At 52.6% G+C, this 21,189-nt stretch overlaps 1 pseudogene; it reads left to right on the top strand.

Moving 5' to 3' along the window:
* Position 1: 1 nt before the first annotated feature.
* Positions 2-7,089, top strand: LOC132594013 (paraneoplastic antigen-like protein 8B; annotated as a pseudogene).
* Positions 7,090-21,189: the final 14,100 nt, after the last annotated feature.

Raw genomic sequence — 21,189 nt, 5'->3', positions numbered from 1 at the left:
AATGGGGGCAGCTTGCGTAGAGACCACGGCGAGCCCCAAGACCGTGTACCGTCCCCATCCCGGTGCCTCGGGCCCCTAATGATCTGCCCCAGCTCACCCTGGCCTCTCCCCGTCCCTCGCTCCTCCACACCCAGTTTTCCCCTCCCCCCAGAGTTTGCGGAGACGGCAAGGAAGGGGTCCGCTCACAGACCCTGGAGTCACACGGACGTGACTTGAGTCAAGCCAGATCGCCTGGGTTCAGATTCCGGCTCTGTGTGACTCTGACAAGTCATCTGCCTTCTCTGAATCTGTAAAATGGGCACAGTAAGGGCACCTAAACTTGCGTTGAAATCATCAGAGCGCATGTATTAAGAGATATATAAATAACAGCTATTGTTGTTCTTGCTGTTAGTGTTGAACCCCAGCACCCCACTTCAGAGCTGAATCAACTTAAGCAAATTATTTCGCCCGCGCACTTGAACGCTGGGGAAGCGCCTTCGCAGGTGCGTCTTTAAGTAGCGGCCCTGGAGCGTCGCCTGGTGGTCAATACGGGCGCCGCAGAACTTCATCTACTGCGCGCGCAGCCCCCCCACTATTCCCTCCCCGCGGTTCTGGGACCTGGTACATCCCTGAGAGGGGGAAGAGTGTTGAGGGAGGGAGTCCCAGGTTCGGGCATCGGATCTATCTCCCCGCCCCCCCAAACTGAAGGGGCTGGTGTTGGAAGTTTGCTAGATTCAAGGTGGGCATCAGGCTCGTGTCAGCCCGTACCACAGTCACACTAACACACACAAAACACACACTGGCTCACACACACTCACTTGCATTCACACAAGGTGACATTGACACACACTTGGACTGAGCTACTCTATTCCCTCCTACAAACATACACACATACACACACACACACACACACACACACACAATTCGCACATAACCAGAGACAGACACAGAAACCCATTCATTGGCACCCCGAGACTCGCCCCACCTACATCCACAGAGAGACACACACAGCCCTAACAAATGAAACACACAGATACACTACACATGCCTCAGCCCGAAACACCCACATCCTCATCTATAACACGGGAACAAACCCACCAACTCCACAAGGAGACCGCCAGAGAGCATGCAGGGACCAAGCGACGCCTCACCCCTCGCCCACTCTCGCCCCGCTATTGGAGCCGGGAAGGTTGCTCCTGCCCATGAAGGGACGGACCCCGCCCGGAGGGACCCGCCAGATTCTCCCTCAGGCTCACCAAGGCCAACCGAACCTGCCCTGGGGCGCAGGGAGCTTGGACCTGCAGGCTGAGGGGGTGCCACCGCCACCTGGAGCTCTGTGTGTGGACACTGGCCTGGAGACTTGGGCCAGGTCCGTGGGTGTGTGTCGGGGAGCTGCCATCAGACTGCCAGACTTGGGAAGACTCCGAGGGAGGGCGAGAGTCTGATCCAGCCCCACTCCCGCCCTTCCCATTCATCCTCCACGTGACATCACAAACTTGACCCTGTCTCTCCTCTCCTCTAAACCTCTCTATGGCTCCCCAGTGCCCTAGGGAGAAAGCACAGGCTCCTCGCCTTGTCCTATGAGGCTCTGCATACTGCGGTCCCGCCCTCCTCCCGGGTCTCTTTCCAGCCTAAAGTATCCGGCTTCCGTGTTAAGCTCTACTCAGGAGTGTCCTATGACGGGCACCCCTCCGCCCACACACACACTAGGGAGGGCAGGGCCTGGGCTGTCACAGTCACCACTGGGGCTCCAGATAGGTGGAAGTAGGTTCTGGGGGGATGTGTGTGGAAGGAAGGAAAGACGACAGGGAGAACGAAACGGAGGGAGAGAGGGAAGAAAGATCTTTAAAATTTAAACCTTCAGTCCATCTTTCTTCTCTGAGCCACGTCTCCCTGTGCCCACCAGAGGATGCTCTGACCCAGCAAATCCCTAAAGCAGCGACTCAGCTCGCTCTTCGTACAAAAAGGTATTACGATACTGAAGAGGATTAATACCAATAACCGCTACTGAAAGCCCTACTGCACCCCAGGACGTGTGCTAAACCCTCCACGTGCCTAAGCCAACACAGCAGCTCAAAGTATCGTGCAAAGGAGGAAAGTGAGGCTCAGAGATGTTGTTTGACTCTCCCAGCGTCACACAGCACCTAAACTGCAGAGAAGCTTCCCACTCTGGCCTTGGAGACCCAACCGCCCTTTGCTCCTTGGCCACATCCCTGGTGTAACCAACTCACAATTCCCCGTGGACCTGGCCTTGCCTCTTCCCCCACTCGGCCACACCTCATTCCCCTCAGCTCTTTAGGTCTCCTGTCCTCCATCCAGTCACTGGGGTCTTCATACACCAACCCCCTCGAAAACACTTCTTCCCTACTTCACTGAGGGTCACCTCCTCCCTTCAGACTCAGCTCAGTGTCACCTGTTTCGGGAAGCTGGCCCCAATCCAGAATCAGCTGCAGCTCTTCCGACCCACCTCCCCTGAGAATGCAGGCGTTTCCCTCCTAGCACTCGCTTCCGCTTCCGCTCCTGCGCTCCAGGAGGCAGAGCCTGCCTCAGTCATCACTGCTCCCAGCGACCTGCACAGGTGGGTCCCAGGACAGCCACTAGAGAAACACTGAATGAATGAGTGAATGAAGTCTCTGGGCGGGAATGCTTCAGTGAGCACCTGAAAGGGTGAATGCTCTTCCCCAACCAGTGTTCCAGAGATTCGACAACAGACACCCCCAGCCAAGGAGAGGGCCCCATACTCCCTTTCAGGCCCTCCCCTATCCAGGTACAGTGAGTCTCACTACTGCCCTTCCTCCCCTGGGGACAGAATCTCCTGCTTTCCAGCCCAGTATCCACCCCCCACACTCCCACCCCCGTCTCCTAAGTGATTTGCCTCCATTTCTCCTTGTGGCATCCCCTCCCTCATGTGGAGGGAGCCAGGTGGTTCCTGTGGGAATCACTAACCCTCACCCACCACTCCCCAAAACCTGGCCAATCAAAGCACTCCCTCCCTCTCCAGTCCCTGTGATTGGTGCAGGGGCAGGCAAATGACCCAGCCTGGCCAATCAAAGCACTCCCTCCCTCTCCAGTCCCTGTGATTGGTGCAGGGGCAGGCACATGACCCAGCCTGGCCAATCAAAGCACTCCCTCCCTCTCCAGTCCCTGTGATTGGTGCAGGGGCAGGCACATGACCCAGCTGATCCAATGGGAGCTGGGCCAGAGTCTTTGGTTGAATAAATGAATGAAGGGGCCCTGGAACCAGCCATGACTGAAGCTAATACAACCTGGACTTTACAGTAACGTGAGCCAATGAATTCCCTTTTCTGCTTAATCCAGGACAACTTCGGTTTCTGCACTTGGAACTCAAAGTGTCCTGTGTAATTTGTTCCCCCTAAAGCATTCTCCAAGCCCCCAAGAAGGAGGGGCACAGGGGCCTCTCAGTACCCTGCCAGACATTACCTCTGGCTCGAAGTGCTGGAGCAGGACTTGAGGGGACCAGGGAAGGGTCTTCCTGACTTCTCAGACCCGGCACCGTCACCTGCCATAGGTTCCTGAGGCTTTTTGCCTCATTCCTGGGGCCCCAGGTCTCATGCCAACAGGGAACCAGTAAAGGCGGTCTTGCTGCTCTGGAAGAATCCCAACGGCAGGAAAGTTCTCGGTCAGTGTTTGCTGGATGGGCCCACGCTTGCGCAGACTGGCAGCTCAGCCATCAGGTGGGCTGAGGAGAAAGGAATCTGATTTTATTTCTAATAGTTTGCCCAGAGGGAAGGAGGGAATGAACGAATGTCATTACCTGGGGCTCATCCTGCAGCCTGGGGCCTGGGTCACCACCACAGTGTGTCCAGGTCCCAAGTGAGGGGGAGGGGGAGGGGAGGGGAGGGGAGGGGAGGGGGAGGGGGAGGGGGAGGGGAGGGGAGGGGAGGGGAGGGGAGGGGAGGGGAGGGGAGGGGAGGGGGAGGGGGAGGGGGAGGGGAGGGTGGGGAGGGGGAGGGGGAGGGGAGGGGGAGGGGAGGGGAGGGGGAGGGGGAGGGGAGGGGAGGGGAGGGGGAGGGGAGGGGAGGGGAGGGGAGGGGGAGGGGGAGGGGAGGGGAGGGGAGGGTGGGGAGGGGGAGGGGAGGGGAGGGGAGGGGAGGGTGGAGGGGAGGGGAGGGGAGGGGAGGGGAGGGGAGGGGAGGGGGAGGGCAGGGACAGGCCCTAAGGCTTGAAGGGGCAGTTCTGGAGGTAGCGCTTGAGGTGTTAATGCGGTAATTACTGAGATATCATTCAAGTGGCCCCCTGGGGGTCACTATGATATGATTTGCAGTGGCCGCAGGCCCTTCCCACGAGCATGCCTTGCCCTCTGAGCACCCCACCTGCTCTGATCTACAGAGAAGGTCCCACCGCAGTCCTGGTAGCTGTGGCTGCCGGGAGGGCTGTGAAACCCGGACAGCAGTCGTGCGCCTGAACCAGGCCTGGCCCACTGCTCGGGCTCAGCCTCCATCTCACACAGCCACCTCGGGGCCCTTAGCCCCACCGGGACACAGACCTGCCACTTGCACTCCCATCTCCGGCCTCAGCTTCAGTCCAGACCCCGCCTCCTGGCCCTAGCATCAAACTCACTCCAGACCCGGAGTAACCCCGAGTGAGGGCTGATCACCCCCCATTAAGGCCTGGACCTCCTGAGACTTGATCCGCGAGTGAGCGGGGCTGAGTTTTCTGTGTGAGGCCTGCCCAGTGAAACTACAAGGCGAATATTCTCATTTTCATTGGGTTCCTCAAAACAAATGCTCAGACCCTGGCAACAGCCTGAAAGCGGTTGTCATGGAACCGGCAGTAGCCCGTGGGGGAAGGAGAGCTGCCAGTGCCCGGGAGCCAAAGCCTGCTGCCCACTCTGATGTAGATGCGGAAAAACTGGCAGGACGAAGCGGGAGGGGGTGTGTGTCACACTTGGCTGGAGTGGGAGGGAGAGTAGTGATCCGTCACCCAGGAGGCCCATACTCATGCAGGGGGCTGGCTGTGGACGTGCACAGGGCCCTGCTGGTCACCAGCATCCCGGAGGACCTGGAAAAGGCAGCCATCGAAGCCGTCCTGCAGCCAGCCTTCCCGCGCCAGGGCACGTTCAGGTTGAGGAACACGAGGGACGTGAGGGAGGAGAAGGCCAAGGCCGCCTTCATGGAGTTTGTGGCGGACATTAATCATGGTGCCATCCCCAGGGGGACCCCGGGCAAGGACGGCATCTGGAGGGTTCTGTGCAAGGACACGAGAGTCCTGAGGCGGAAGAAACTGTCCTGAGGCAGCTGCTGCATGGAAGGCTCCCACGGGCCGCAGTGGCCAGGGCCCCCGGGGACTCACCTGCCGATTCAGAGACCCAGGCCCCGTTCCTGGTGCAGCCAGCAGGGCTAGCAAGGGCAGTGCGGGGCGGGGGGGGGGGGGGTCTCAGAAATAGAGCCAGAGACAAAAAGAGGGGCCGAGGAGGACCGCCATTTACCTCTGCAAAAGAGAAGCTGAAGGATTCTTCCATCAGAGCCTGGGCATCGAGCTCGCAGAGGTGGAAGAGGAGGACTTGGGCGGGGATAAGTGGCAATGCCAGCGCGCTCTACGCAACACTCCAAACGGCTGCGAGGAAGCCGTGCAGAGAGACGTGGATGAGGCAGACAGTCAGTCTCCATGGAGTTCTTGGCCCTGGGGACCGTTTTGGACAAAGCCAAGAAGAAAGTGACAGAAAGAGCCCCCCGATGTGATCAGCTTGAGCTGATCACAGAAGCCAGAAGCGGCATCTGCAACACGGTGGCTCTCACGGCCACGAGGGACACACCTGATGAGGTGCTCAAGGGCAGTGCTTCAGGAGGTGAGTCTGAGGAATGAGGCAACCAGGTCACCCAGAAGGGCATGGAGAACCCCGAGTTCTAGACATCATGGCCTACAGGATTTCATCAGACATCAAAACCTGCAGGGAGACGTTGAAAATCGCTTCTGTGATCGAGTCGCTGGGCTGGAGCGGAAAGAAAGACAAGAAAGCTGCCCTGCCCGAGGTCTTGTCCGTCATGGCCAAGGACACTTCCGGAACCCGAGTGAAGGTGGAGGAGGCAGGCCGCCAGGTGGACGCCGTGGTCCTGAGGAAGGCCAAAGACGGCGCTCACTTGCTGGGATGCATCTCCACCGGGGCTGAACCTCGGACCACCTGCAAAGGGAAGAAGGCTCCCGGTGGCCCGCTGCGGGGCTGGGGCGAGGACGAGGAAGATGAGGGCGGCCTCCTGGAGCTAGCGGTGCTCCTGGATGCCCAGGACGTGGCTGAGGTGATAGGAAGAAAAGGAAAAGGCCTGGTAGAGCGGGAGGTTCAGATGCGCCAAAGGCAACCTGGGGGAGGTCTTGGCGCTGCGGGCGGCCCGCGGGAAAGGGAGTCGGAGGACGTGGAGAGCGAGGAGTCTGAGCCCGAGGACCGCGCGTCCAGGAAGCCCCGGGCCAAGCGGGCCCGCCTGGCCTTTAGGGCCCCGGATCGGGCGGGCTGGGCAGCGGCTCCCGCCCCGTCGGGGACCCGCAAAACCCGAGGTGGAGGCGGCGGCCCCGGCGGGCTGGGCATCCCTTCCGAGACGGAAGCCCAGGACGAGGAGGCAGGAAGCAAGAGCAGGAAGGGGCGCGCGGGCGCTGGGGAGCAGGCCAAGGGCGGCCAGCCCAGGGCTCGGCCGCCCGCCGGCTCCAAGTCCACGCGTGGGAAGAAGGCTGGTCGGGGCAAGAGGCTGCCCCCCAAGTGCCTCTAAGGCCACGGCGAGGCTGCAGCTGCCGGTGGAGCCCCAGTTCCGCCCCTCGGCCCTCCCCGCCGCGGAGGCGGCAACCGCTGAACCGTGGGCACTGAGCTCTAAAGTGCGCGCCCGCCCACCGCTCGCTCCCCTGTCCTTTCAGTCCCTCCGTTGCAGGTGGCGCGAGCGAGCCCAAGGGAAGAAGGAAGAGTGTAACGGGCGCCCGCGGAGGCAGCAGCCCTAGGTGATGGGACGGGGTCTCAGGCCCCCCCCCAGCGGGATTGTCTTTGGGTCTCCCGCGTTAGCGCAGGGGTGAGCGTGTCCGTGGACACCGGGCACTGGGGGAGGCCAGCAGTGCCAGTGAGTTCTTTCTGGCTGTTCGTAGAGCCCCGATCCCTTCCAGACTCATGCTTCTGGCCAGCGTCTCCGTGCCCCTGTCCTCCACCCCAATCTGATGGGAGCCGGGCTCTGTGATGGAAGCTCGGCCACCCAGCCGCGCGGGGGTGTCAGGATGTAGCTGAGCCTTCAGTCAGGAAGGCTGAACCTCCCTGCTGGGGGAGGAGATGATTCCAGGAAGAGAAGCCTGAGAGGCAGAGGGGTTGCTCCTGGGGGAGGGGAAAAGAGGTGAGGGAGGGAAAGGGAGGGGCGGGGCTCTGGTGACCAGGACCAAGGAAGGAGGGGAAGGAAGAGAGAGAGAGAGACCCACACCTGCCCTGCCCATCTGAAGTGTAGCTGGTACAAATGCGCCAGCTCCTCAAGGCCAGAGCCACCTGCTGGTGCCCAGACACCGAATCTGTCACTCAACCTGCACGGTGTTTTCAAAAAATGGGTATTATTTGAAACATTTTCTTTTTTAAAAAATATTTATTTATTTATTTTTGGCTGCGTTGAGTCTTCGTTGCTGCGCGCGGGCTTTCTCTAGTTGCGGCGAACGGGGCTACTCTGTTGCAGTTTTCAGGCTTCTCGTTGCGGTGGCTTCTCTTGTTGTGGAGCACGGGCTCTAGGCGCGTGGGCTTCAGTAGTTGTGGTGCGCGGGCTTAGTTGTTCTGTGGCCTGTGGGATCTTCCCGGACCAGGGCACGAACCTGTGTCCCCTGCATCAGCAGGGGGATTCTTAACCACTGCGCCACCAGGGACGTCCTATTTGCGACATTTTCAATTTGGGGCAATTCCCATACAGAGTGTTGGCTTTTCTCTGCAGTACCAGGCGGTGCTCCTCCCATGGGCTTGTGGGTCCCCCTGCACGTCCCACGAGCTGCCCCCACCTCCCGTGGGCTGACTGTCCCCTCAGCGCTGGCCTGGTAGCCCCTGACTTAAGGTGATAGGGTTCTCCAGTTCGCTGTTTGAGTAAATCAAAGGCCAGAGGGAACTCTGAGGGGGAACCTGTGAGGGGCTGAGGCTGGTCTGGGCCAGTGTCGGAGCTGCCCCAGGACCTGTCTTTAGAGGGGAGGAAATGCCCCCAGAAAGGAAATGCCCACAGCCTGGCCTTAGAGTCCCCCCAAGTAACCTGGCCTGGCGCTGTCAGGGGTCAGCACGTGCTGTCCAAGTGAAGACGCTTCCGGGTTGTGTCCGCGTCCGTGTGGTGACACGGGCACCAGCCCCCTCTGCCCATCGCAATGTTTTCCCTGTATCGCCATCTCCACCACTGCCCCTCCAGGTCCCCTTGTCCTGGGGCCATTTGTGTATCTGTGTCCAAGTTCCCGTGCCGGGAGGGAGCCCTGCACATCTCGAGGGAGGCACAGGGGCCTGGGGGGGGTGTGTGTCCCCGCAGCCCAGCTGGACGGTCCGAGCCCCACCTCGGGACACCCAGGGGCAGAAGCTGACTCAGGAGCTGCTTCCCCGGTCGTGGTCGGAAGTGGCCCCCTCTGGGCTACAGGGACCTCCCCGGGGACAGAGAGGAGCTGACCCTGGAACAGGCCAGGGTGGACCTGGGGCTGGGGACGAAGCCCCTTCCTCCCCGGGAGGCTGAGGGACCTTGGGGGCCTGGCCCTGGGCTGAGCAGCCTCCGGCAATGTGTGGGGTGGCGAGGCCCCACGTGTGACTTCTCCCTGTGTCACCTGGGATCCTGCAGTCAACTGAGTTAAGCACCTGGCCTGGTCTCTGGGTGCTCCGTGCAATGGGGGAGGGGAGCGTCTAAGGCTGGGTAAACAGATGCCCACGTGTCATGGCTGATGTGTGGCCAGAACACCCTGGAAACACCCTGTCTCTGTTTTACACTCAGTGTCCTTTGCTTCTTCAGTGCCTGGGCCCCCGCCTGGCCCTTAGCCCAGCATCATCTCATCCTGAGCAAGTAGGATGAGACGATGCTGGGCTAAGTAGAATTAAGCTCCACCTCTTGAAGGGAAGAGCATCAAAGAATTTGTGGTCATATTGTAAGATCACCACAGAGATCTTTATCATTTCTTGGCTCATTTTCTGCCAAACCCATATAAATTAAAGCTGCATTTGCACAGGGGGAGAAATGGTTGGCAGTTCCTGGGATTTTCTCCATTCTCCATCACAGCACGTGCTCATGCATATAAGGATTTGCTTGGGACTAAGAGGTAAAAGGTATGTAATGGGCTCAAGGGCAGATTCCTTCATTTCTTAACAGCACCTTCTGGTTACATAGGAATTCACAGTTTCCATCCTGTCTAGATCTAGGGCACATTGAGACAGATAGGGAAATTACAGCAGAGATTCATTACAGGGCAAAAAGGAAGCCCAGTGCCTCATTAGGAACATTTTCAGGGACAAGTTAAAGAATACTCATTTAGTAGTGATTTAAACAGAGCAAGAAGTCAAGCAGTGGGAGGTGCTGGGTTTGATTTAGCAGCTCAATAATGTGAATTTCAGAGTGTGCAATTTCCCTGGCTTCTCTTCATTGTCACAAAATGGCTGCAGCAGCTCCAGACATCATATTCATACACCATGTTCAAAGACAGGAAGTAGGGGAATGCAGAAAGCAGGAAATTTCTCCTCCTTAACGGTAGGAAAGCCTTTTCCCAGAAGCCCCCAGCAGACCTCCTTTTTTATATCACTTTGACCAGTACGTGATCACATGGCTACCCCCCTGACAAAGGGTGGAGTTGATTAAGGTCAAGGAAGCTCTGTCTGACACCTGAATAAAATCCAGTTTTTGTTAGGAAGAAAGAGGGGCAGGGATAGCTTTGTGGATAGGCAGTAAACAGTATTTCATACATGTTCTGGTTATCTATTGCTGTATAACAAACTACCCCAAAACTTCATGCCTTAAATCAACAAATATTTTGCACACATTCATCTCTTCTCCATGCGGCATTGGCTAGGGATACCTCTACTGAGAGCTAAGGATCCTCTTCTAAGATACCTCACCCCTTTGGCTGGCAAGTTTGGGCTGACTGTCACCAAGAAAACTATTCCTAATCGATTCACATACCATGGAATGTGCTATACAAGTGCTTCGCACGCCTGATCTCATGGACTCTGTGCAGCACCCCTATAATGGAGTTACTATGATTTCCATTTTAATGAGGCCCAGAGAAGTTTAGAGCCTTCTGCATCATCACACAAAGGGTGCGTGTCAGAGCTGGGCTCTTTGAACCCAAACCTTCTGGGCTCCAAAGCCTGTTCCATTAAGCTCAGTAATTCCCAGCTCTCTGGATGCACTCTGCCTCTTCCTGCCCCCTCCAGAAATCACGTGACAATGAAAGCGGGGCAGAGTGTGGTTGCTATAGAAACAGCTCCGAATCCACTCTGGTTTATAAAATCGAGCGCATCCCGTGCTGACTTGTACTGCGTTAGCACAGGTTACCTATGACCTGCTGGAGACACGCGGGGGGTGGCGGGGGCGTGTGGGGCTGCTTCTGATTGACTCACTGCTTATGAGTCACAGCTGTGACTGTAGGTGTCGCTGTAACAAATACCCCGACATCTCAGCGGCTCGCGGCAGCAAAGGTTTGTTTCTCAGGCGTGTTGTTACACATCTGTGCAGTGGGCTGTGGATACTCCCCATTCTAGAAGCCTAAGGGGCAACCCTCATTTGGGTGTCTTCTTCTGATGCTGGCAGGTCAATGGCCAAACCTGCAGCGTCTGTCACAGCTTCCGCTGGTATCGGGCACTCGGCACATCCCCTCGCAACTGGACCAAGGCAAATCACAAGCCGCCTTGATTCCTGGGAGTCGCCAGCTACTTGGCGACAATCAGGAATGTGTACCCTCCTTAGAGGATCGGTGAACGAATGGAACGATAGAATAATCTAACCCTCCACCGTCACACAGCAAAGGCAAAACCTCTTCCCGTGGGGCTTTTGAGCTCTTGTCTCCTGCACTAGGCTGTGCACTTGTCTGTCAGGTTTGGGGATCAGACTGTCCTCAGCTGAGCCCCTCGCTGCCCTGAGCCTCAACGTCCTCATCTGTAAAATTCAGCCTCGGGTGTTCTTGTGAGGTTGGGCTGTGATCGTTCATGAAAAGCATTTAGTACAGCCCAGGGCACGAGATAAACCTAAGCCTTGGCTATGAGGGTGTTAGGAGCCGGAGGCTGGGATGATGCGTGGGTTTGGAGCGCCTTCTGCTGGAAGAAGACATAACAGCAGGGCTGCCCAGGCCGGGGACCACTCTGCATCTCAGAACCTCATCTGTAACCATGACCTAACGATGATGTCAACATCGTGCGATTGCTTGAGGACTGATGGTGTTAATGCATGTAAAATTACTAGAGTAATGTGATGAATTAAAGGTAAGTGCAAATTCTTTATCCTTCTTCCCATCTGGAGGTGGAGTTTATTAGAATGAAGCGGTAGTCACATTGAGGCTGCCTGCTTCTGCCTACGGACTTTTGGAACATTTGCTCTCGGGAAACTCTGTCAGAAGACCCAGCCGCCGAGTTTTGGGAAGGCTGAGCCACATGGAGAGGCTGTGGGTAGACGCTGCAGTTGAGAATCCCAGCTGAGGCACTAAGAGTTTGTTCCCTAAACTACACTATACCATTTGATGGAGGGTAGAGAACCCCACCCAAAACAAATCCTTTGTAGCAGAAGATTTAGATCTAATGGCTGAGGGAAACCTATGTATTTGTAATTTGGGCTTACTATGCCCCCAGGAAAGTGAGCAAATCCAGAAGCCTTTTGGGACTGTTCAAAGAAGGACTTCCCAAGAGTATAGGAGGAATGTATGGCTGATTAATAGAACAGTTTCCTGTTTTCCAACAGGAAGCTTGGGGATATATGCATGGTGACGAATCACTCATCTTCTGGTGGAATTTTTTTAATCCTTTTTTTTTTTTTTTTTCTGGCTGCACGCAGCATGTGGGATCTCAGTTCCCTGACCAGGAATCAAACCCGTGCCCCCTGCAGTGGAATCACAGAATCCTAATCACTGGACCACCAGGGAATTCTTGGAAATTTTTAAAAATAATTCTCAAGGACTTACATTCTGCATTGATTAGGACTATGGTTGAAGCTGTTGGCTGCAAGTTCCAAAGGTGCTGATGGGTATAAAAAAGCATGACAGCCTGGTGGCTTAAACAACAGAAATTAATTTTCTCACAATTCTGAAGGCCAGGAATCTGAGATCAAGGTGTCAGCAGGGTTGGTTTCTTCTGAGGCCTCTCTCCTTGCCTTGCAGGTGGCTGTCTTCTCCCTGTGTCCTCACAAGCTCTGCCCTGTGTGTGTGTCTGTGTCCTAATTTCCTCTTCTTATACCATCAGTCCTATTGGATTAGGGCCTTTTAATCCAATTTAAGCTCATTTAACTTAGTTGCCTCTCTAAGCATTTTATCTCCGAATACAGTCACATTCGAAGGTGCTGGGGGGTTAGGACTTCAACATATGAATTTGGAGAATGACACAATTCAGCCCATAACAATAGGAAACTCTGGCCTGGAGAGACTGTTGACACAAATATTTTCCGGGCAGGTGGGGGAAGGTTCTGGTTAAGTTTCAAGAATGTAAGATCCTTACAAACAGGGACCAGTGCCTGATTGTTCACTGTTAAATCCCCAATGCCCTGCACTGTGTGTGGCACAGAGGAGAAAATAAATGTTCGTTGAATGAATGAATGAATGTATGAATGAATGAGAAGCTTGCCTGTAAGAGGCCATTTTAACCTTACTGATTTTGTGTTGATACCTTCTGGAATGTAACTCTTCACCCTGAGGCCATAGTTCCTACAAAGTGTGTTTCAAATGTTTGTGGTGAGAGGGGCTTCCCTGGTGGCGCACTGGTTAAGAACCCGCCTGCCAATGCAAAGGACACGGGTTCGAGCCCTGGTCTGGGAAGACCCCACAGGCCGCGGAGCAACTAAGTCCATGCGCCACAACTACTGAGCCTGTGCTCTAGAGCCCGTGAGCCACAACTACTGAGCCCACATGCCACAACTATTGAAGCCTGTGCTCCTAGAGCCCATGATCCACACTGCAATGAGAAGCCCACGTACCGCCACGAAGAGTAGCCCCCACTCACGCACAGCAACGAAGACCCAAAGCAGCCAAAAATAAATAAATTAATTAATTTAAAAAAATATTTGTGGTGAGAAACTTCATTCACTGTACATCTAAAAAATAGGAAATAGAATGCATCACTCCAGCTGGAAATATTTAACTCCCTGATTAAAGCATCACTAATCCTGTTATAATTAACTCACCTTGTCCAGAAAGTGGGAAGGGTCTCCTGGAGTTAAGAAACGGATTGGTGTGCTTTTTCTCCTTTTATAAGTTTATGTAAGTAAAAGGAAAATAAAGTTATAGCAGCTTCATTTTCACATAAGCTACCTGGACTCTGGATATCTGAGTTTGGGAGCTCTGCTCTAGCGCAATCTGGAAAGGAGCATGGATCAGCAAGGGGTGTTTCGGCTACCAGTTACAGATAACCAAACTGACAGCAGACATAAGCAAAAAGGATATTTCTTAGCTTTTTAACTAAAATTTTGGAGGAAGGAGGCTTCTGGGTTTAATCGGTCAAGTATGTTATCAAGAACCTAGAATGTTTCTATTCCTCCACTTATTAGCTTTTGCCTTCCAGCTTGTTGCCTTATGGTTACAAAATGGCTGCCAAGCTCCAGGCATCACCTTTTCACACAAAAAGCAAAAAGCAGGGAGGTGGGGGTGATGAGAGAGTCCTTTCCTCTCATGCCTCTCCTCTTTTATCCAGCAGCGAAAATATTTCCCAAAAGCCCTCAGCATACTCATTGGCCAGAACTGGCTCACTGCATACCAGTAGCTGCAGGGGAGTCTGGGAAAGAACGGAGCTGGCTTTTTTAGCTTTTATAGTATCACAGTAGTATGTAGGAAAGGGGCTGGAAGTGATTGTTAGATCAGCCAATCAACATTATTAACGATTGAGGTGCACTCATGCCCACCGAAAAAATAATTTTTATAAGTTTTTTTAAATAAACTTATTTTATTTATTTATTTATTTTTGGCTGTATTGGGTCTTCATTGCTGCACACAGGCTTTCTCTAGTTGCCGTGAGTGGGGGCTACTCTTCATTGCGGTGTGCAGGCTTCTCATTGCAGTGGCTTCTCTTGTTGCAGAGCACAGGCTCTAGGCATGCAGGTTTCAGTAGTTGTGGCGCATGGGCTTAGTTGATCCATGGCATGTGAGATCTTCCTGGACCAGGGCTCAAACCTGTGTCCCCTGCACTGGCAGGCAGCTTCTTAACCACTGCGCCACCAGGGAAGCCCACAAAAATAATTGTTAAACATTAAAACAAAGAGAGAGAGATGAAGCTGTCCCTTCTCTCCTGCAGCTTCAGTGGGAGGGTTACTACCTCTTATCATAAGTCTTTCTAAAGAATCAGCTTCGAGGGCACTCCCTGGCCATCCAGTGGTTAGGACTCTGCGCTTTCACTGCCCAGGACGTTGGTCAGGGAACCAATATCCCCGTAAGCTGCATGGTGTGGCCAAAAGACAAAAATTAAAATTAAAAAATAAAATAAAAATCAGTTTCCATAAAGTGGCAGATTGAGAATAATCCCCAAACATCCATATTGTTTTCCTGTACAGCCAGGAGGCTTGAGTGAATTTTCCTGTTACCAGCCTCCTCTGTTCTCTGTTCAATTTAAGCCTGTCCTTGGAAAGAGAATTTGAACAAGAGTCTGGGAGATTCTCTTAGAAACTGTTGCAATTTCCAAAGAAAAATAACCTCCCAAAGAAGCCTACTTTTCTGATTGGCTGTCTTCCTTGATATTTGTTGCCATGGTGTTAACAAGATTAAATAGTCTATTTTTTAAAGAATAAATAACCATAGGTCTTCTCTATCAAATCAGGAAAAGACTATTTCTATCCTTCCACGAACATTATGAAATAAAGGCCCAAGTCTTTTCTAGACTTGCTTTTTAACAAAGAAATCGAAAGTCTCATCCCAACTAAATTAACAAAAGCGTTTATCACAACGTCTACTCTCCTGCTAATGGCAAGTATTGCTATCGGATCCAGCGCGCCATCTGGTGGTCGGTGAGAGAACAGCAGGACTGTATCTACCGCAAGTCGCCCGGTTTGCGATATGTACTGTTACGGCAGCCCTAACAAATAACACAACAGGTTTGTTTCTGGTGGTCTTAGACTGATCGGGCCAGAACACCTGACTGCTTTGACCAACAAAATATGACAGAAGTGACATTATGCCAGTCCTGGACCCAGCCTTTAGAGGACAAGCAGCTTCCATTGTGATCTCTTGGAGCCCTGATCTGCCATGTAAGAATTGCAACTACCCCAAGGGCATCCTGCAGTGAGAAGGCCCAGGAGAATCGAAGCTCCAGGCCTGTGAGTGAAGAAGCCATCTTGAAAATGTATCCTCCAGCCCCAGCTGCCTCAGCCGATGCCACGCAGAGCCGAGATGAACATCCAACCAAGGCCTTTCTGACTTCCTGACCCACAAAATTGTGAACTCCAGTTTCTAGGTACTTGATAAATGTCTGTTGGATCGTTCAATGTATAAACGCCCTCCTCCTTCTCCACAGCCACTTTCCTTTGGCTTCTAGTGTCTCTCACTGTTCTTCTACATCACAGCTACCCCTGGTCCTCCTGATGATTCCTTTTTTCTCACTTTCTTGAGCTTCCATCCTCCAGAGGCTTTGTGATCTAATCCCAGAAGCGACATACCTTTTTTTTTTTTTTTTTTTTTTGCCATATTGTATTTGTTAGAAGCCAGCCACTACATCTGACCTACCCCCAAAGGGGTATAAATCTCAGAAGGATGTAAATGGCTGGTGGCGGGATCGTTGGAGACCGTCTTAGAGGTTGCCTATCACAAGTACATGAGTTAAGGTGATTATAAATATGACCACGGCTCCATCTGGTGGGAAAGGCTGGTAAACAACAGAATATGTGACAAACTGGGGAGTTTTAACAATTCGGACTCCATGAAACACAGAAAACACAGGACACCCAGTTAAACTTAAATCTCAGAAAAACATCGAATACCTTTTTTAGTGTAAGTATGTCCCATGCAATGATCCGTACATACTTATTCTAAAAAATAACTCATTGAACACCAAGGGAGGGGCATCCACGGAGCCTTTGGCTATCCAGCCCGGAACTCAGACACAGGGCTGGTGGGGTCGGCAGAATAATGCCCCCCAAAGATGTCCACGTCTGAATCCCCGGAACCCGTGAAAATATTACTCTACATAACAAAAGGGAATGTTTTGCTGTGATTAATTTAAGGCTGTTGAGATCGGGGGACTTCCCTGGCGGTCCAGTGGTTAAGACTTCACACTTCCACTGCAGGGCATAGGATGGGTTCCATCCCTAGTGGGGGAACTGATTCCACACGCCGCACAGAGTGGCCAAAAAAAAAAAAAAAAAGAGGCTATTGAGATCAAGAGTTATCTTGGATTCCCTGGGTAGGCCCACTGTAAACACCATGGTCTTGATAAGTGTTAGGAGTTGAATTGTGTTCCCCAAAGAGATATATTGAAGTCCTCTCCCCCGGGACCTCAGAACGTTCCCCACAAAGATATATTGAAGTCCTCTCCCCTGGAACCTCAGAACGTTCCCCAAAAAGATATATTGAAGTCCTCTCCCTCAGGACCTCAGAATGTGACCTTATTTGGAAATAGCGTTGTTGCAGATGTAATTAGTTAAATTAAAATGAGGTCTGGGCTTCCCTGGTGGCGCAGTGGTTAAGAACCCGCCTGCCAGTGCAGGGGACACGGGTTCAAGCCCTGGTCCGGGAAGATCCCACATGCCGCGGAGCAACTAAACCCGTGCGCCACAACTACCGAGCCTGCGCTCTAGAGCCCGTACTCCGCAACGAGACAAGCCACCGCAATGAGAAGGCTGCGCACCGCAATGAAGAGTGGCCCCCGCTCGCCGCAACTAGAGAAAACCCGCGCGCAGCAACGGAGACACAAAGCAGCCAAAAATAAATAAATAAAATAAATTTTTAAAAAAATGAGGTCAGACTGGAGTAGCATGGGTTCTTAATCCAATATAACTGGCGTCTTTATAAGACAAGGTGAGGATGCGAGGGAAGGATGCCATGTAAAGATGGAAGCAGACAGTGCAGTGCTGCAGCTGCAAGCTAAGGAATGCCCCGGCCACCCCCAGAAGCTGGAAGAGGCAAGGAAGGATTCCCTTACCGGTTTCAGAGGGAGCTTGGCCCTGCCAACACCTTGATTTCCTTTGTTGTTTTTTTAAAAATATATTTATTTATTTATTTGGCTGCATCGGGTCTTAGTTACGGCACACGGGATCTTCATTGCAGCATGCGGGATCTTTGGTTTCCACGCACGGGCTTCTCTCTAGTTGTGGCGCCGGGGCTCCAGAGCACGCGGGCTCAGTAGTTACATCGCGCGGGCTCAGTTGCCCTGAGGCATGTGGGAACTTATTTTCCCGACCAGTGATCGATACTTCACCCCTGCATTGGAAGGTAGATTCTTAACCACTGGACCAAAACCATGAGATAATAAATTTCTGTTGTTACAAGTCACCCAATTTGTGGTACTTCGTTACAGTAGCTCTAGAAAACTAATACAGTGAGGAAAAGAGGGATGCCAGAGAGAGAGAGAGAGATGTGATGGTGGAGGTAGAGGTCAGAGAGGGAGAGAATGGAAGATGCTCTGCTGCTGGCTTTGCAGATGGAGAAGAGACGGTTACTGACCAGGGTTCTTGGCCTCCTTAATCAATAGAAATTGATCCGAGGCCAGACAAGAAATTCAGGCAAGGCTTTATTGGGGCCCCTGCGGCAGCAGAGGGGAGCGAGAACAAACAACAGGTTCCCTTGCTGGCTCACTCCCTGGCGCCAGGGGGTTGGGGGGCGAGCTTGTTCCTTATATGGGGTGAGGGTAGGGGTGTGTCCAGGGGCCGGGCCGGAGGGGTGGCTTAGGTGTTTTGCCCACCCCTTAGGTGGTGGTGTGTGCAGGGGCGGGCGCAGTACCCTGTCTTTGCTCCCGACCCCTGCTTTCGCTCCAGGCTCTTCAAAAGTGGCAGTTGGGTTTTTTGGTCTCTTTGTATCTTTGGTCCCGAATTTGCCCCAAGTGCACATGCACGCAGTTATTTTTAGTCCCATACAGTTTCTTTGTATTTTGTTGCTGGAGGAGGGGTGTGTCCAGGTGCAAGCGTGGCAGCGCTGCAGCAAAGGGTCCCAGGTCCCAGCCTGTCTCAAGACCACGAGCCAAGGGAGGCAGGTGGCTTCTAGACGCTGGAGAAAGGTTAGGAAATGCATTCTCTCCAGAGCTTCCAGAAGGAGCACAGCCCTGCTGACACCTTAGTTTAGTCGTATGTAACCCACGTCAATCACCTCTGCTCCAGAACTGTAAGAAAATTCGTACGTGTTATTTTAAGCCACTCAATGTGTGGTGATTTGTTGCAGCAGCAACAGGAAACTGATATGGCTGGGCTGAGGACAAAGATGCAGGCAGGCAGACGGGAAATGTCATTAGAGAGAGAAGCACAGAGATGAATAAGATCAGGGTGAAAGGGTGAAGATGCCTAGAGGGCCTGAGCACGGGGTGGGGGGAGGGGTCAGCCAGGTACCATGCACAGACCAGGGGAGGGGAGGCCCTGAGGGAGGCTGGTAAGAAGCCATCAGAGATCAGAGTGCAAAGGACAGAAGCCCAGGGCTGACGCCTGTCATTCATGTAGACGGGTGGGTGGGGGGGGGGCGTGGAGCTCCCACTTCTCAGGGATGGTCCCCACGTCATCTCCGTGCTGATGTCTTCCCCATACGGCTCTCGCACCCAGCCCGGCTGCCGGAGCACCAGGTCCCATTGGGCCTCGGCTGCAATTACATGCAAACCATGGGTGACGAGTTCCAAAGGTACAAATGGGAACCTTGAATGGAGAGACTGGAGACACAGTGTTTCCCGGTGAGATGCGGTTAATGCGCCAGTTCCACTGGAAAAATGGAAAATCCGAAAGAGCACAAACTTGTGTGTTTTGTCCACCTCTGGATTCCTAGGACCTAGAACAGCAGCTCTTGACCGGGGGTGGGGGGGGGGGGGGGCGGGGCGGCAAGAGACATCTGGCAGGGAAACCTTTTTGTCTGTCGCAACTGGAGTCAGAAGTGGAGGTGGGGCAGGGATGCTAAATGCCCCACAGTGAACAAGAGAGCCTCCTGAACACACACACATACACACACACCCCTAAGAATGATCCTGACCATGGCAGACAGAATAATGACCTCCCAAAGCTCTGTGTGTCCTAATCCCCAGAACCGAGGAACATGTTAGAATACATGGCCAAGAAGAATTAGGGTAGCAGATGAAATTAAGGCTGCTAAATCAACCTAAATTAAGGAGACTGGGAATTCCCTGGCCGTCCAGTAGTTAGGACTCCCAGTTCTCACTGCCAAGGGCCTAGGTTTGAGCCTTGTTTGGGGAACAAAGATCCCCACAAGCCACGCGGTGCGGCCTAGATAAATAAATAAATAAATCCAAGCGCATAGGAATTAAAAATAAAACAAAATGGGGAGATTATCCTGGATTATCTTGGTGGACCCAAGGTAATCATAAGAATCCTTAAAAGTGGAAGAGGAAACAAGAAGAGAGAACCAGAGAGACGGCAGCATGAGAAGGACCTGGCCTGATGTTCCTGGCTTTGAGGATAGAAGAAGGGGCCACAAGCCAAGGAAAGCACGTGGTTTCTAGAAACCGGAAAAGGCAAGGAAAGAGATAACAGATTCTCTACTAAAGCCCCACCACCACAAAAGGAATACAGCCCTGCTGACACCTTGATTTTAGCTCATTAAGACCCATTTTGGACGTCTGACCTTTAGAACCGTCAAAGAATAAATGTGTGTTGTTTCAAGCCAGTAAATTTGCAATCATCTGTCGCAGAAGCCATAGGAAACCAATACAGGCCCCAAACGTCAACAGATTTGGTTTCAAGAGAATCTAGCCTTGAACAGCCCCTGGCACGCAGTAGCTGCTCAAAAGATATTTCTCGAAGGAATGAATGATTGAAAGTTGGATCTAGGGACTTCCCTGGTGGTCCAGTGGGGGGGACTCTGAGCTCCCAATGCAGGGGGCCCAGGTTTGATTCCTGGTCAGGGAACTAGATCCCACACGCATGTGGCCACTAAGGGTTCGCATGCTACAACTGAGAAGCCCTCATGCTGCAACTCAGACCCAGCGCAGCCAAAATAAACAAATAAATAAATAAATTTTTTAAAAAAGAATGTTGGATCTATACAAATGATTTCCGTTTTGTGACAGAAGAGTGTTTCCTGACTGGTTTCTTAGCCAACAGATTGCTAATGAGAGGTGCCTTTCCACATCATCACCTGTGTTCATTCATTCTGGAATTTCTTTTTCTTTTTTTAAATTTTGGCCATGCAGCATGGCTTGCGGGATCTTTCTTCCCGGACTAGGGACTGAACCTGGGCCCGCAGCAGTGAAAGAGTGGAGTCCTAACCACTGGACCACCAGGGAAATCTCTGGAATTTCATCTTTAACCCTGAGGCTGAGATGACCACAAACTTGGCTTATACGTTTGCTACCGGGAGGTGTGTTTAATTATTGTGTGTGCGCGAAATAGAACTTATCCCTCAAGTTTGAGATTTAACCCTTCATGACATCGTCACTAATCCAGTTATAATTAAATCACCTCGAGCAGAAGGGCCAGAGAAACTCCTGGAGTTTTGAAAAGAATCTGTGTGCTTTGCCTCCTATCATAAGTTTATGTGAGTAAATATAAAATTAAGTTCGAACAGTTTCAGGGTTTTTGTAAGCTTGATAGGTATGTAATTCACATGCCAGAAAAATCCACCCTTTTAAAGTGTACTAGTCAGTGGTTTGGGGTATATTCCCTGAGCTCTGCAGCCGTTAGCACCATCAATTTTAGAACATTGTCATCACCTGACAACAGAAATCCTGAAGTGTTCAAACAAAAACTTGTACATCAATGTTCTCAGCAGGATTATTCATGACAGCCAAAAGGTAGTGACAGCCCAAATGGCTATCAACAGATAAATGAATAAACAAAGTACAGTGTATCTGTACAATGGAATAGTATTCAGTCATAAAGAAGGAATGAAGGACTGATACACACTACTTCTTTTCCCCCCACCCCCACCATCCCCTTCTGGCTCTTGCTCTCCTGGCCCTTTGGACACCCT

The sequence above is a fragment of the Globicephala melas genome, chromosome 19 (genome assembly GCF_963455315.2).
Source record: "Globicephala melas chromosome 19, mGloMel1.2, whole genome shotgun sequence".
Lineage (NCBI taxonomy): Eukaryota > Metazoa > Chordata > Mammalia > Artiodactyla > Delphinidae > Globicephala > Globicephala melas.
This window is presented reverse-complemented; position numbering and strand designations above follow the sequence as displayed.